The sequence below is a fragment of the Oryza sativa genome, chromosome 11 (assembly GCF_034140825.1).
Source record: "Oryza sativa Japonica Group chromosome 11, ASM3414082v1".
Lineage (NCBI taxonomy): Eukaryota > Viridiplantae > Streptophyta > Magnoliopsida > Poales > Poaceae > Oryza > Oryza sativa.
Window position 1 is genome coordinate 16,934,437 of NC_089045.1, and position 15,909 is coordinate 16,950,345.

General features: G+C 43.0%; 2 long non-coding RNA genes across 5 annotated transcripts; both read left to right on the forward strand.

The window, feature by feature from the left end:
• The first annotated feature begins 358 nt into the window (after positions 1-358).
• LOC136354077 (uncharacterized) lies at positions 359-2,052 on the forward strand. 4 transcript variants are annotated; one of them, XR_010737821.1, is made up of 3 exons: positions 359-983; positions 1,601-1,643; positions 1,905-2,052. It is a non-coding gene; the product is annotated as an uncharacterized lncRNA (long non-coding RNA). The 4 variants fall into 4 exon arrangements; XR_010737823.1 differs by having other exon boundaries at positions 1,908-2,052; XR_010737822.1 differs by lacking the exon at positions 1,905-2,052 and adding an exon at positions 1,762-1,901.
• Positions 2,053-2,096: 44 nt separating this feature from the next.
• Positions 2,097-3,452, forward strand: LOC4350444 (uncharacterized). Its single transcript, XR_003239505.2, has 4 exons — positions 2,097-2,122; positions 2,223-2,429; positions 2,563-2,633; positions 3,226-3,452. It is a non-coding gene; the product is annotated as an uncharacterized lncRNA (long non-coding RNA).
• The last annotated feature ends 12,457 nt before the right edge of the window (positions 3,453-15,909 follow it).

The window sequence follows — 15,909 nt, forward strand, 5'->3', positions numbered from 1 at the left end:
TTGCCACGACTTCGATTTTTGTGGCAATAAGCACACAATATTTGCCACGACTCAGCCGAACCTCCCAAAATTTAGCGCGAAATATTTCTGTGTTTCGCGGTTTTGGGCGCGTGAAAAGATCGATTAACTCCCGAAAAAGTTAGTTCAGTTATTAGTACTATTTATCAATCTAATCTATTCCATTCACACGGCTGGGCAGTGCTCCCGTGACTTCCAAAGTCTCACGGAGGAGCAGCGCCTGGTGATTTCACCGCGACGGTGCCGCCGTCAACCGCGTCACGAGGAATTCCTCCACTCCGTTCAGTGATTCAGCTTTCAGCCTTCAGGTATCCTCCGTTTTCATCCCCTCATCCTCCTCGAATACACAATTTCTTTTTTCACGGTCTAGCCAAATTTCCCAATCCGTCGGCGCTCACCGCCTTCTGTGCCGCCTCACTTGCGCCGGCGACCGGATGACGCCTGCATCCCCTCCAATTCATCTTCCTCATCCCGATCTGATCCTCCAGCCCTAGTTCCACAAGCAACATGCCGGAGATGTGTGCGGGAGGGATCCAAGCGAGGTGCCTGGCTAGAGGCGCCACATCCGCCGGGGAAGACGAGGGTTCGCTGGGGAAGACGAGGGTTCAGTCAACGCATGAGAGAGCCACTACAATGGAAGGATGCGAGGGTACACAGGGTCGGCTTCGGCCCCGGCGTCGACGAGGAAGCGGAGCCGGAGGATGTCGCTTGCTGCAGATGGGGGGTCGGCCGCGGCGCCATCGATGGAAGTTGCACGCAGCGCCGCCGCCGTCGATGGAAGCCGAGCGCAGCGCTGCCGTTGACGGAAGCCGGGTGTATCGTCGGATGCCGAATATGCCGCGTCGCGCCGCTGCCGCCGCCGCCGCTGGGCGTAGCACTGCCTCCACCGCCGGACGCCCTATGCCATCGCCACCACACTACCACGTAGGCCAGGGCACAAAGCTGCCATCCAATGGGTTGTGGAGGTAATTAAATTGAGTTATTGGAGAAGATAGAGAGAAATCAGACTGGAAGACATGATTTATTTTTTTTACTACTGCTATTGATTTCCCAGGCATAAATTCATATTATTTTTGTATACATATATAGACGTATCCCGTATCCATGTTTTTCAGAAAATGATGTATCCTATCCATATCCGTATCCCTGTATCTCGGTAACATAGAGCAAAGGATGTTGCTTGCTGCAGATGGGGTGACGGCCGCAGCGGCAGCGACAGTGAGTAGTTTAGAACTTCAGATTAGCTATCTTAGTAGGCAAGCAGAGCAGGCAGGGCGAGCATTGCTAGCGTAGAATAGCTCAGATGAGTTATGTTTGTTTCTGAATTTCTGTCTTTGTTTCTGAATTTCTGTCTCCCACAAGGTTACCTTGGTTATACTGCACAATATCCAAATTTGCTATACACGGTCTCTCATATTTATTAATTTCTTCAGTTTGTCCAATTTCCCATATGAATTTTGAAAAATAAGAAACACCTTCCATGGGAATACCAATATATCTGTTACTGTCCAATGTCTATTTTTCAGCTCAAATCCTCATGATTTTGTTTAGTTCTAATTTATCTGTTCATATCTTTGTACAGGAATATTTTTTCTGGTCAGCCTACAGAGACAAGTTCTGGCAAGGTGAGTTTATGTTCACACAGTTTCTCCATTTTCCTTAAGATCATAAAGTGCCAACCATATTTTCCTTGTTTTTTTTTCATTAAATGGGTGGTTTGATACTATTAGTAATATTGTATAGTGATAAGCAGGAAGCATGTCAGTAGATAGGAGTTGGATGCGCATGAGTAGGGCAACTGCAGAGTGGCAAAAAGGGTTGCAGGAATTTTTAAATTTTGCATTTCAAGATGATAATCCTGGGGATAATGCCCCCTGTCCATGTAGAAGATGCCTTAATGTGGTGCACAAAACACGCTCCGAAGTGCAAAGTGACTTGCTAAGGAATGGATTCGATGAAAGTTACATACAGTGGGTTTACCACGGTGAAGATTCAGATGATGACAATGTCACGGGAAGATTCAGAAGAACGTAAGGAAAGGGAAATGCTACGGGAGGATATTCTCAAAATGATTACTACGCAAAGCGTAGCATCGGAACAACAGGTAATGATTGCCAAAATGTTCACATTCACCAATATTTGATATCTTATATATGTCAAATGTGGAATCATAATATATATATTTCTTGTTTTATGGTGTGAAGTCTGATCTGGCAATAGATTGTCCAACTGAGAATAGAGAACCACATGACACAACAAAGAAGGCTCGAAGCATTCAGAACAACACAGTTGTGAAAGCACTTTTTAACGGCGCTAATTTGCAAGGAACAACAAGTACTACCCGGCAAAATATTTCTTCACAACATCTTAGGAATGTTGCTAGAAATTTTGTACGGTCCCGAACTGATCAGGTAATTACAAATCTTCAGCAAGCTGCTATGTTGAAATGATCTTTTGCAAAAAAATTTACAATATGTTTTCCTGCTCATGGTCTGTTTGTAAAAAAAATAATTTCTTATTGTGTATGGCCAAATCCTGTAACAGGCCAGAGGAGAAAATGGAAGAATGAATGAAAGAAATATCTAAATCAGCTCGGGGTTTGGTGTAGCATCCAGGTAATGATCTGGTACTTTTGCTACTTAACTCATTGGATTGTATTAGTATTTGGCACGTCCCCTTTGCTGACAAAAACAGTTGCCTGTTTAGTTTATTAGTATATGGGGCATCTAAGCTTCTGTTACTGCCCCATAGACCTTTGTTTTGTTTATCTGAGCTAACTAAGATAAGCATGCATGCCATATAAATGATTAGCAACACAGTACTATATATAGCCACCACATATGTAACAAAGCATATATATTTCAGTGGGTCTCACAAGTCAGTAAATAACAGGGGCATGGCTTAAAAAATGTCAGATATAGTGAGCACTAATCACATTTGTTTATGTTTCCATCAATCCAAAGAACACACATGTCCATACAGTGGCATGATAGTTATGGCATATGACTTCTAACTCAATTTAATCATGTTAGATACTAAAATTAGTTGCACTGCAGACTCTGGCAATGTCCTTTATTTGAAGAAATTATGAAGTTTTGGTAACTATACATGCTAGCAGAAAACTAGATAAAATAGCTCTGCATTTTACATGGTGACTTTCTTTACTTTAAATACGACTTGTAACTATATGTCCATACATTTGTACAGGAGGAACAATCAACTCTGTTACTGTTGAATGGCTGGAGCAAACCACGACAAAATCAAACAAGTGATGGCTAGAAAAGCTAGTTTCGACAACAATGTTACAAACTCATTAGTTTCAGAACTTTTAGTTTTATCAGACAACTTGTATTTCAGCATTTGGAAATTTAACATACTCATATTGTCATCATTACTTTGGGTATCTGAAATATATTATGTCTTATTCGCGGAAATATCAGACATCATAATTCTTGTGCGCATGAGTTGCAAGGGTTTTGCCATTTAACATATATTTCTACTCATGTTGCAATAGTACCAAATGATCCATCCAATTACTGATGTAACACAATTTCTTTTCTATAAAAGCTAGAAGAAATTCATTTCATTGTAATAATACTTATTGCCACAAAAATATTTTAGTGGCAATAACCCATATGATATATTGCCACGATTAATGCTATGTGGCAATAACATATATTAGATATTGCAACGAAACTATTTTGTGGCAAGCACAACTAATGCCACGCACGAAGTGGTGGCAATAATTATTTGTTGCAACGATGTTAAGTGTTGCAATATGTTTTTTTGCCACGATTATTTTGTGGCATTATCAAAGTTTGTTGCCACTAGATAAAAATTGTTGCAATAACCTATTGCTACTGTTTCTATTGCCACGGCTAGCAACGGTTTTAAAATGGTGGCAATATGTATCTATTGCCACGATTTTAGCATTGTTGCCACGATTTTTTTCGTAGCAACAAATCATTTTCCTAGTAGTGATAGAGAGGTTTACATTTTAAAAGAGAGCGATTAACTTTGCAAATAAAGTTTAAATCCAAGTTAAAAGAAATTAAGAGAAGGCAACATCACTTCAACAGAAGAATCGAGAAGAGTGCAACTAAAATATTTTGCAAAACATTTTCCCTGAAAATTTGAGTCTGTCAATGGTGGAGAAACCCTTTGTAGTCCCGGTTTATAACCCCCCTTTAGTCCCGGTTTCCAAACCGGGAGTACCAATCCGGGACTAAAGATCGCTATCTTTATCTTTAGTCCCGGGTGAAATAACCGGTACTAAAGATCGATCTTACCAACCGGGACTAAAGATCGAGCTGACCTTTTTTTTTTTGCATGGCCCTGTGTACTTATACATATATATGTTATGCAAATGCATATGTATATATACAAACAAATTTACTATATATATATATATATATGACCAAAATATATTTACATTATAGAAAATGTGTACACATGCATATAGAAACATATGTAGTCATGTATTAATTACAATCCATTATATGTCCTAGATAGCTACGATTTCGACGTAGTAGTAGTACTCGCTGCTAGCTCAGAAGCTAAGGACCGGTGAATTGTGTTTCCGTCGTAGTAGAATTCACCCTTGGGATCAAGGATTTCTTCGTTGATGAATCCCATGAGTTGTTCTTGAACCGCCGCGATAAATTCCTTGTGTGTGGTCAGGTTATCCCTCATGCGAATAAACTATATGAATGTATGAAATTGATTAGTAATTAAACAAGAAATCGTTACGTAATGAAATTTTGAATTTATTTGTACGTACATCGAGCTCTCTTGTGGTGATGATTTGGTCTGCAAGGCAGTGGCAATACTCGCACACGTAATAGCTGCACAAGTTAGTTCCCTGCTTTTGCTTTGCGCACTACAAATAAATGACAAACAACGAGAGATCTAATTAATATACACTTGTATGTATTTGAATCGGAGAAATATAAATATAGAGCATGTGTACTCACAGGAAATTTGAACTTCCGCCTAAGTCTTTCTCTCCATTTGCCGCGGACCAAATGACGGAATCGATACCAAGCCCTACATGGAGTTTAAAGCTATGATTCGTAGTAGCAATTAACATAACAAGATTTTCTTAATTAACAGAGGAACTTATGACGGTACCTGTCTATAAGTTCGAAAAAATAGTCAAACGTAGACTCTTTTTTATCCATTAAGTCATATACGTTGACGGTGCAGGCCGACAGGTCGAAGAGTAAAAGCACCCAGTGGAATCTGCAATGTGCGTGGGATGCATTACATATGAAACACTTAGCAAGTTCGTACGGGAATGAAATTTGGTATGTAGGAAGACAGTAAAATTAAACTAACTCTATGTTGTACGGCAACAGTATGAACGTCTTGTAATGCTGCGCCTTCAGGAGATGGACGAGATTGTCCTCTGTTTCTTGTGGATATTGGTCAAGCATTGTGACGTTTACTCTCCGAGGGTCGATGAATCCAGTATCGAAAACCCTCCGCCGTCGGGCCCTTTGAATCTCCATTCTACAACGATAAAAGGGAGTATATTATTTTCTATAGTCTACTTATATACAAGGACCTAATTAATTAAAGGAGACGTATAGTAAGAAATCTAACTGAACGATATACTTACAAAATCCAGCAACTCATAATAGAGACGTCGAGGGCGTCCAGCTGGTATAGTTCGTAGATTCCCCTGAAATTGATCCAGAGAATGTCATCTCCTTGCAAGAAGTCCGTGTCCCTGATCCTCGCTCCGATCATAAGAATGTCATCAATAAAGACCACCACGAACTTGTCTAGGTATTCCATAAACACCTTATTCATCAAGTTCATGAAGAAAGCAGGGGCATTGGTAAGTCCAAAAGACATAACAGTACATTCGAACAACCCATATCTAGTGGTAAAAGCTGTCTTAGGTATATCTTCCTCTTTGATTCTCAACTGGTGATACCCTGATCGAAGATCTATCTTGGAGAAAACAGTGGCACCTTTAAGCTGATCAAACAAATCATCAATTCTGGGCAGCGGATACTTATTCTTGATAGTCACATCATTTAGTGCACGATAGTCCACACACATCCTCTGGGTATGGTCTTTCTTTTCCACAAAAATAACCGGAGCTCCCCATGGAGATGAACTCGGTCTGATGTATCCTTTCTGAAGCAAATCGTCTACTTGCCTTTTGACTTCTGCCAACTCATTGGCTGCCATTCTATAAGGTCTCTTATGGATCGGAGTTGTTCCTGGTACCAAATCTATTCTGAACTCTATATCCCTTTTAGGCGGCATACCAGGTAAATCATCTGGGAACACATCGGGATACTCCCGGACTATAGGAATCTCTTCCAAAGTTATTTGGTTCAGTCTTGACCTTAAGGACTCAGAAGACAATGCATGAACAGTTACAACTCGACCATCATTGCTGGTGAGAGTTACTTTTCTGTTGGCACAGTCTATCACACCTTTATATCTGGCTAACCAGTCCATCCCTAGGATGACATCAAGGTCTTTGGATTCTAACAGGATAAGATTGGCCAGAAATGGTACTCCTTGAATTTCTATTCTGACAGAGAGGCTACGTTGCAAAGAGAGTGCTTGATTACTTGGGGTACTAACCATCAAAGGACGTCTAAGATCTTCTACTTCCATCCCATGATTTCCCGCAAAACTCATAGATAAGAATGAATGTGTAGCACCAGAATCGAAAAGCACTGTTGCAGGAACTAAGTTAACAAGAAACGTACCCAAAATCACATCTGGAGCATCTTGAGCTTCTGCAGCAGCGACATGATTAACACGGGCCTTTGGCGCTGGTGCGGTAGAGTTGCTCTGAGCAGGGACAACCTTCACGCGTCGGGGCTTCGGACACTTGTCAGCGTAATGTCCTGGGTCTCCACAGTTGAAACACACCACGGGCTTTCTGCCTTGCTCCCTCTTGGCAGGTTGTTGCTGTGTCGAGGCTGCAACAGGGCGTAGAGCTTGATTGCGGATGTTGTTGCCAGCATTGTTGTTGAAGAACTGACGCTGCGGACGAACAACAGACGAAGAACCTCCCTGTGGCATGGACTGGGGTCCTAAAGTAAGACGCGGCCTCTGACTATTCCCCTGTTGTGTCTTGAATTGAGCAATCCGACGTTTCTTCTGCTCGATGCGATTGTACTTGTCCTCCTGGCGAATAGCCTTATCCACTAACTTCTAGAAATCAGGATAATCCCCAGTCATGAGTGGGTAAGAAAGCTCATCATTAAGTCCTGCCAAGAACTTTTCCTGGCGCTCTTCATCAGTGCGTACATCTTCCGGAGCATAACGAGCAAGACGATTGAACTCGTGCAGATACTCCGTAACAGAGCGAGATCCCTGAGTGAGCGACCTGAATTCCTTCTTCTTGAGAGACACCACTCCCGATGGTATATGCGTCTTCCGGAAAGCAGCGGTGAATTCAAGCCAAGTGATAGGTTCAGCAGTAGTCCTATTCAGACGGAAGTGATCCCACCATTCAGAGGCAGGGCCATGCAACTGATGGGATGCAAATGAGACCTTCTCCTGATCAGTGCATTGAAGCAAATCCAACTTCTTCTCTATGGCATGGAGCCAATCACCAGCTTCAACAGGATTAGTGGTGCTAGAGAAAATAGGCGGCCTCACACGAAGAAATTCTGCTAACTTGTTTTGGGGAGGCGCATAGTTATTTCCCTGGTTTTGCTGGTTCTGAAGTTGCTGCATCATCATGTTCATTAACTGAGTCTGTTGAGCAAGAACTTGGGCAAGTGTGGGATTCTCTCCATTGTTATTGTTATTGTTGTTGTTGGGGCCATTCCCGTTGCTGCGAGTGAGCACCATCTGGCATGGACAGGGCACAAGAAGAGAAACCGGGGGAAACTACTTAGGACAGAGAATTACTTTAACTTTTATTGATCTTAACTGAGTTTCATTATTACAAAACTGAAGACTCTCACACCACTAAACTGTCACGCCCGGAAATTCACTAGTAATTTCCGAACTAATTTGTGCATAAAATCCTCGTCCAGGAATCAGCCGAGGTACACAAACTGACAATTTAATATACAAATCCATCTTAATAATAACGTTACATACTTACAAAGAAAAGAAAACAGCAGCGGAATTAACGGTCTAGCGATGGCTTCAGCTCCACTCCCACAGGCAGCTCAACTGGGGTATAAGCCAAACGTCTTCTCCTTCTGGATCCTTTATCTTCAACTGAGGTTTGATGATTATTGCAAGAATGAGCATATGACATACTCAACAAGCCACACAGCAAATATGCAAGTGCACATGGATTCCGAAGGATGGCATAATATAGGCTCATTTGCAAAAGCAGCATTTAGCAAAGATTTAAGATAAGTAAAACAGTAGAGTAGTTAATCATCAATTTTAATCAACACTAAACAGCACATCCATGCTGCTCAGGCCTAACCAAACCTGAACAACCAACCCCGGTCGTACAGATCAAACCTCCAAACCAGGAATTATCCATTCCAAACCAGGAGTCAAATTAATTATCACATTATTAACATTGATGAGTAGTGTGAGACTAATCACGAAAAACATCGCTCAACTCGCCCATAACCGCGGGCACGGCTATTCGAATAGTTTTACTCTGGCCAGAGGTGTACCACTGTACCCACAAGACACGATTCCACACATGTTGCCATGCCCCGAAATACCACCACGGCATTGCAAAGGGGGAAATCGTGACAATACCCTCTGCACAACACAACTCAAAACAGTGCACCGTTCCTGGATCATAATCACCCCCTCTACAACCAGAGGCATGGACTCCCCAGCGACCCCCACGGACTTCTCGCCGCTTCTCAGTCTGGCACTCCATAATGAATCATGCTATACAAAAGATAAAGCCGTTGCCCACGCTGGCTTGTGGTTGGCACGATAAATGTTTCACAACAGTAGCTCGCGAACCGGTCCTTAATTGTCATGAGCACAACCATCAAAACCATATACTCACAACCCACCTTAACCAGGTTTTAATTATCAATTAATTAACATCACACGATTAATCATCGTGAGCTACCATTAAATATAACCATAATTAATAAGAATAATATAATATAATTTATATTTAATCCCCTTTAATTAGCTAATGTTTCTAAGCATGGCTAAGCAAACATACATATAGCATTTAACTGAACCAAACCAATATATAAGGTTCATGCTAATCAAATTATAACCCATAGAAAAATAAGATCATCTTCGGCCATTAATTAACGGGGAAAGGTTCACCACCCGATGACATTCAAAAATAATGCATAGTTGAAATAAAATAATAGCTTTAAACGGGTTCAACATGCTCAAAGGGTTGTTTGGGATCTGTGTGACTTGCCTTGAGCTTCCGCAAACACTTCCGAACCTTGCTCAACGAAAACGCTCTCCTCCGGAACGTCGGAAACTAAAGCGAAAGAATAAAAATCAACAAAACAGTACAAAAACAAGCATAAACAGTATATGTGGATATTTTTAACATGTAGATCTTGATTTTAGAAAAATTTAGCAACTTGAACCACTCGAAACGGATCTACAGTTATTTAGTTATGATTTTCCGAAGATTTAATCTATTAGAAAAACGGGAAAAAGAAAAAACCGATGATGACATGATGACATCACCAAAGGTGGCCGGCTAGGATGGCAAGCTCGCCGGAGATTGGATGATCGGCTGCGAATTTGGAGGACATGTACGCGTAGAGGACGACGAGACGAACCCAACGGTACTCACCCTCGAGCCAAACGACAAACGACGACGGCCGGCGACGAAGGGGCGGCGACGGCGGCTCGGGATAACCGGCGACGGCGAGCTACGGCGGCCGGCGACGAAGGAGGAGGTGCGGCCGAGCTTCTCGTCGCTCCCACGCACCTAATGGCGGTGGCGGCAAGCGGCGGCGACGGCGGAGACGGCTGCGCGGCGGCGCCGGAGATGGCCGGCGACGGCGGCGAGGCTAAGCAGCGGCGGCGCGGCGGCTAGGAGGCACGGGAGAGGACGGGAGTTGGGGCAAACGAAAGAGGAGGACTAGGGGGTCCTAGTTATAGCCTTGGATTGAAGAGATCGGACTCCTCCTACAAGAAATCGATCCGGGAAATCAAAAACTCGGTTTTGGAGATAAACTCAAAAACGAGTTCGATTCGGATAAAATACTCAACGATTAGCTCCGATTTTTGGGGGTAAAGATAGAGGAGGATAAGAGGAATATTTCCCCTCAACTAATTTGGAAAGAGGAGCAACGAGGAGGCCGGATTTGGAAGGAGGAGCGGCACGGCTGCACAGGCTCGGGACGGCTCGGCTCTGTCCAGGGGTTGAAGACAACACTGTAGCGAGAGGGAGGACAAACAGACTTCTATGCGGGCTGAGAGGAAGGGACAGAATGGGCTGGATTCGGCCCAAGCTGAGTAGGAGGATTTTTATTACTTTTCCAATTAAATTAATCAATGAAATGATCTTTGAATTGTTAAAAATACTTCCTATGCCCAAATAATTCCAAGAAAAATCTTGAAAATACTTGGACACTCAAAGTACTTAACAAAATTATAATCAGACCATTTAATGATTAATTTAATATGTGGATTATTACTGAAATGTTCTTTGTATTATTAAAATTAGGAATTGAGCTCCGAAAAATCCGAGAATATTCCAGAGAGTATAATTAACCATGGAGAATTTAAAAAAAAAAATCCATCCATGCTTTATATTTAGGAAATTTTATTTCCCACATTTAACTTCACTTGTAAATTAATGAACATTTAATATAAATTCTAATAATAATTTATTAAATAATTTATAAATCCTAAAACGAAAATCAGGGTGTGACAAATCTACCCCCCTTACAAAGAATCTCGTCCCGAGATTCGGAACGGCTAGAAAGAAAAGGGCATAGGTAAACTGCATTCTATCTTATTATTCCATAACTCAGATAATTATTCTAAGGCTTTAAAGAAAACTACTGCTGCTTTGAAACTGGTGGCTGAGCTGTAACACTTGAAGACGCAACTCTTGAAGACGCAACTGGCACTGCATTGGCTCCTGTGACGACAATGTTGTTGACTTGCGGCTGCTGATGCTTTGTCTTCGGACACTCTCTTGCAAAGTGGCCTGGCTTGTAACAGTTGAAACATACCTGCTGCTCCCTTCCACTACTGTTATTCTCTTGAGACTGATCCTGCTGAACTGGCACTAATTGAGTAGCTTGCTCAACATTATCTTCATTGCTTTCCTTAGTCTCTGATTTGATCTCACCACCGATGTTCAACTGTTGCGACTGTCCTTGACCAGCGGAAGAAGATTCACTAATTTGGAGTGGCATGATACGCTGCCTCTGGCTACTACCTTGTGCCTCCTGGAAAACAGTCATTTTCCTTTTTCGGTTATCCATCCTGTTCTTCTTGTCTTCAAGTCGAATTGCTTTGTCAACCAGCTGCTGAAAATCAACATAGTCATGGGAGATCAACGTAACTGACAGTTCATCCTTCAGACCTTACAAGAACTTCTCCTGCCTTTCCTCGTCAGTACGCACATCTTCTGGAGCATAACGTGCCAGACGATTGAACTCATGAAGATACTCTGCCACGGTATGATCCTTTTGCTTCAAAGCCCTAAACTCACGCTTCTTCAAAGCAACAACTCCTACAGGTATGTGTGTCTTCTTGAATGCTTCCGTGAACTTAGCCCAAGTGATTGGTTGTCCTTCTGCTCTGCCTTGGCGAAAATGATCCCACCATTCAGCAGCAGGACCATGCAATTGATGCGAAGCAAAAGAAACTTTCTCCTGCTCAGTACACTGGATCAAATCCAACTTCTTCTCCACCGCATGCAGCCAATCTCCTGCTTCTACTGGATTGGTGGTGCTTGAAAAGGTAGGGGGTCTCACACGTAAGAAATCTGCCAGCTTGTTTTGGGGAGGTGGGGGTGGATTCTGGTTCTGATTGTTTGCCTGCTGATTCTGTGCCTGCTGCACTAACAGATTGATCAGTTGTGTTTGTTGGGCCAGAATCTGAGCTAGCGTGGGATCTCCTCCATTGTTAGCAGCTCCACCTCCACTTCCACTTCCACTTCTGGTGCGCGTGTTCACCATCTGTTGCATATTAGAGAAGATAGAAGGAGAGGGGTTACACTAAAGACAAGACCTTAACCAGTTTAACACTGATCTGATGTGTGTAGACCATTATATTGTTCAAGTTGATTAAGCAAGCAACCTAGTATAGTTACACACTCATCAATGAACTACTCCAATGATGGGAATGCAACCATACCTACACACAAAGCAAACAACAAGCGTTCTACCCTACTAACTATTCTTCAAAGACACTTTAGCGGCATAGGTTCTAAGGTAGGATCCAAACTTCATTCCATCTTGACCACTTGGCACTTCGGTTCTTCCTCGATCCACTTTACTGACCTCTATAAGTTGACCTCATCAACATCTTCTAGTTTCAACAACTAGTTTCAGAACTACTCAAGTTGAACGAGAGAGGAGAGTAGACAATGAAACAATTTGCAAAGAATTCTAGATAAGGAAGAAAGGAGAAATTTTCACAAATCATTTTTGTTGGAAAAATTCGTCCTTAAAGTTTGACCATTTGGCTTATCCTACAGTCGAGATGGCTCTGATACCAACTTGTCACGCCCGAAAATTCACTAGTAATTTCCGAACTAATTTGTGCATAAAATCCTCGTCCAGGAATCAGCCGAGGTACACAAACTGACAATTTAATATACAAATCCATCTTAATAATAACGTTACATACTTACAAAGAAAAGAAAATAGCAGCGGAATTAACTGTCTAGCGATGGCTTCAGCTCCACTCCCACAGGCAGCTCAACTGGGGTATAAGCCAAACGTCTTCTCCTTCTGGATCCTTTATCTTCAACTGAGGTTTGATGATTATTGCAAGAATGAGCATATGACATACTCAACAAGCCACACAGCAAATATGCAAGTGCACATGGATTCCAAAGGATGGCATAATATAGGCTCATTTGCAAAAGCAGCATTTAGCAAAGATTTAAGATAAGTAAAACAGTAGAGTAGTTAATCATCAATTTTAATCAACACTAAACAGCACATCCATGCTGCTCAGGCCTAACCAAACCTGAACAACCAACCCCGGTCGTACAGATCAAACCTCCAAACCAGGAATTATCCATTCCAAACCAGGAGTCAAATTAATTATCACATTATTAACATTGATGAGTAGTGTGAGACTAATCACGAAAAACATCGCTCAACTCGCCCATAACCGCGGGCACGGCTATTCGAATAGTTTTACTCTGGCCAGAGGTGTACCACTGTACCCACAAGACACGATTCCACACATGTTGCCATGCCCCGAAATACCACCACGGCATTGCAAAGGGGGAAATCGTGACAATACCCTCTGCACAACACAACTCAAAACAGTGCACCGTTCCTGGATCATAATCACCCCCTCTACAACCAGAGGCATGGACTCCCCAGCGACCCCCACGGACTTCTCGCCGCTTCTCAGTCTGGCACTCCAAAATGAATCATGCTATACAAAAGATAAAGCCGTTGCCCACGCTAGCTTGTGGTTGGCACGATAAATGTTTTACAACAGTAGCTCGCGAACCGGTCCTTAATTGTCATGAGCACAACCATCAAAACCATATGCTCACAACCCACCTTAAACAGGTTTTAATTATCAATTAATTAACATCACACGATTAATCATCGTGAGCTACCATTAAATATAACCATAATTAATAAGAATAATGTAATATAATTTATATTTAATCCCCTTTAATTAGCTAATGTTTCTAAGCATGGCTAAGCAAACATACATATAGCATTTAACTGAACCAAACCAATATATAAGGTTCATGCTAATCAAATTATAACCCATAGGAAAATAAGATCATCTTCGGCCATTAATTAACGGGGAAAGGTTCACCACCCGATGACATTCAAAAATAATGCATAGTTAAAATAAAATAATAGCTTTAAACGGGTTCAACATGCTCAAAGGGTTGTTTGGGATCTGTGTGACTTGCCTTGAGCTTCCGCAAACACTTCCGAACCTTGCTCAACGAAAACGCTCTCCTCCGGAACGTCGGAAACTAAAGCGAAAGAATAAAAATCAACAAAACAGTACAAAAAAAAGCATAAACAGTATATGTGGATATTTTTAACATGTAGATCTTGATTTTAGAAAAATTTAGCAACTTGAACCACTCGAAACGGATCTACAGTTATTTAGTTATGATTTTCCGAAGATTTAATCTATTAGAAAAACGGGAAAAAGAAAAAACCGATGATGACATGATGACATCACCAAAGGTGGCCGGCTAGGATGGCAAGCTCGCCGGAGATTGGATGATCGGCTGCGAATTTGGAGGACATGTACGCGTAGAGGACGATGAGACGAACCCAACGGTACTCACCCTCGAGCCAAACGACAAACGACGACGGCCGGCGACGAAGGGGCGGCGACGGCGGCTCGGGATAACCGGCGACGGCGAGCTACGGCGGCCGGAGACGAAGGAGGAGGTGCGGCCGAGCTTCTCGTCGCTCCCACGCACCTAATGGCGGTGGCGGCAAGCGGCGGCGACGGCGGAGACGGCTGCTCGGCGCGGCTGCAACCCGGCCGGCAGTAGATCTTGATTTTAGAAAAATTTAGCAACTTGAACCACTCGAATCGGATCTACAGTTATTTAGTTATGATTTTCAGAAGATTTAATCTATTAGAAAAACGGGAAAAAGAAAAAACCAATGATGACGTCATGATGACATCATCAATGGCCGGCCCGGGTTGGCGACCTCGCCGGAGATTGGATGGTCGGCTGCAAATTTGGAGGACATGTACACGTGGAGAACGACGAGACGAACCCAACGGTACTCACCCTTGAGCCAAACGACGAACGACGACGGCCGGCGACGAGATGAACGGCGGCGGCGGCTCGGCTTGACCGGCAACGGCGAGCTACGGCGGCCGGCGACGAAGGAGGAGGTGCGGCCGGGCTTCTCTTCACCTTGGCGCACCTAAAGGCGGCGGCGGCAAGCGGCGGCGACGGCGAAGACGGCGACTCGGCGCGGCTGCAACCCGGCCGGCGGCGGCGGCGGACTATGCGGCGTCGACGGCGGGCTACGGTGCACGGGAGAGGACGGGAGAGGGGGAAAACGAAAGAGGAGGACTAGGGGGTCCTATTTATAGCCTTGGATTGAAGAGATCGGACTCCTCCCGCAAGAAATCGATCCGGGAAATCAAAAACTCGGTTTTGGAGATAAACTCAAAAACGAGTTCGATTCGGATAAAATACTCAACGGTTTGCTCCGATTCTTGGGGGAGAGGATAGAGGAGGATAAGAGGAATATTTCCCCTCAACAAATTTTGCAAACGGAGCTCGGGATGTGGCGGATTTAACGGAGGAAGCGGCGGCTGCACAGGGCACAGCACCGGCGGCTCGGCTCTGTCCAAGCTTGAAGATGAATAGTGCCAGGGAGGCAAACTAGACTTTCGGCTGGGCTTCTACTTCCAAGGACTGATTAAAGGAGGGAAATAAAGCAGACTTCGGGAAAGAGAGGAAAAGGGCTGCAGGCTGAGAGGAGACTGGGCCGAGAGTGAGAGGACTTTTCCTAATTCGGCCCGAAAAGGAAAAGGTGAACTTTAATTACTTTTCCAATTAAATTAATCACTGAAATGATCTTTGAATTGTTAAAAATACTTCCAATGCTCAAATAATTTCAAGAAAAATCTTGAAAATACTTGGACACTCAAAGTACTTAACAAAATTATAATCAGACCATTTAATGATTAATTTAATATTTAAACAATTGCTGAACTGCTCTTTGTATGATTAAAATTAACAATTGAGCTCCGAAAAATCCGAGAAAATTCCAGAGAGTATAATTAACCATGGAG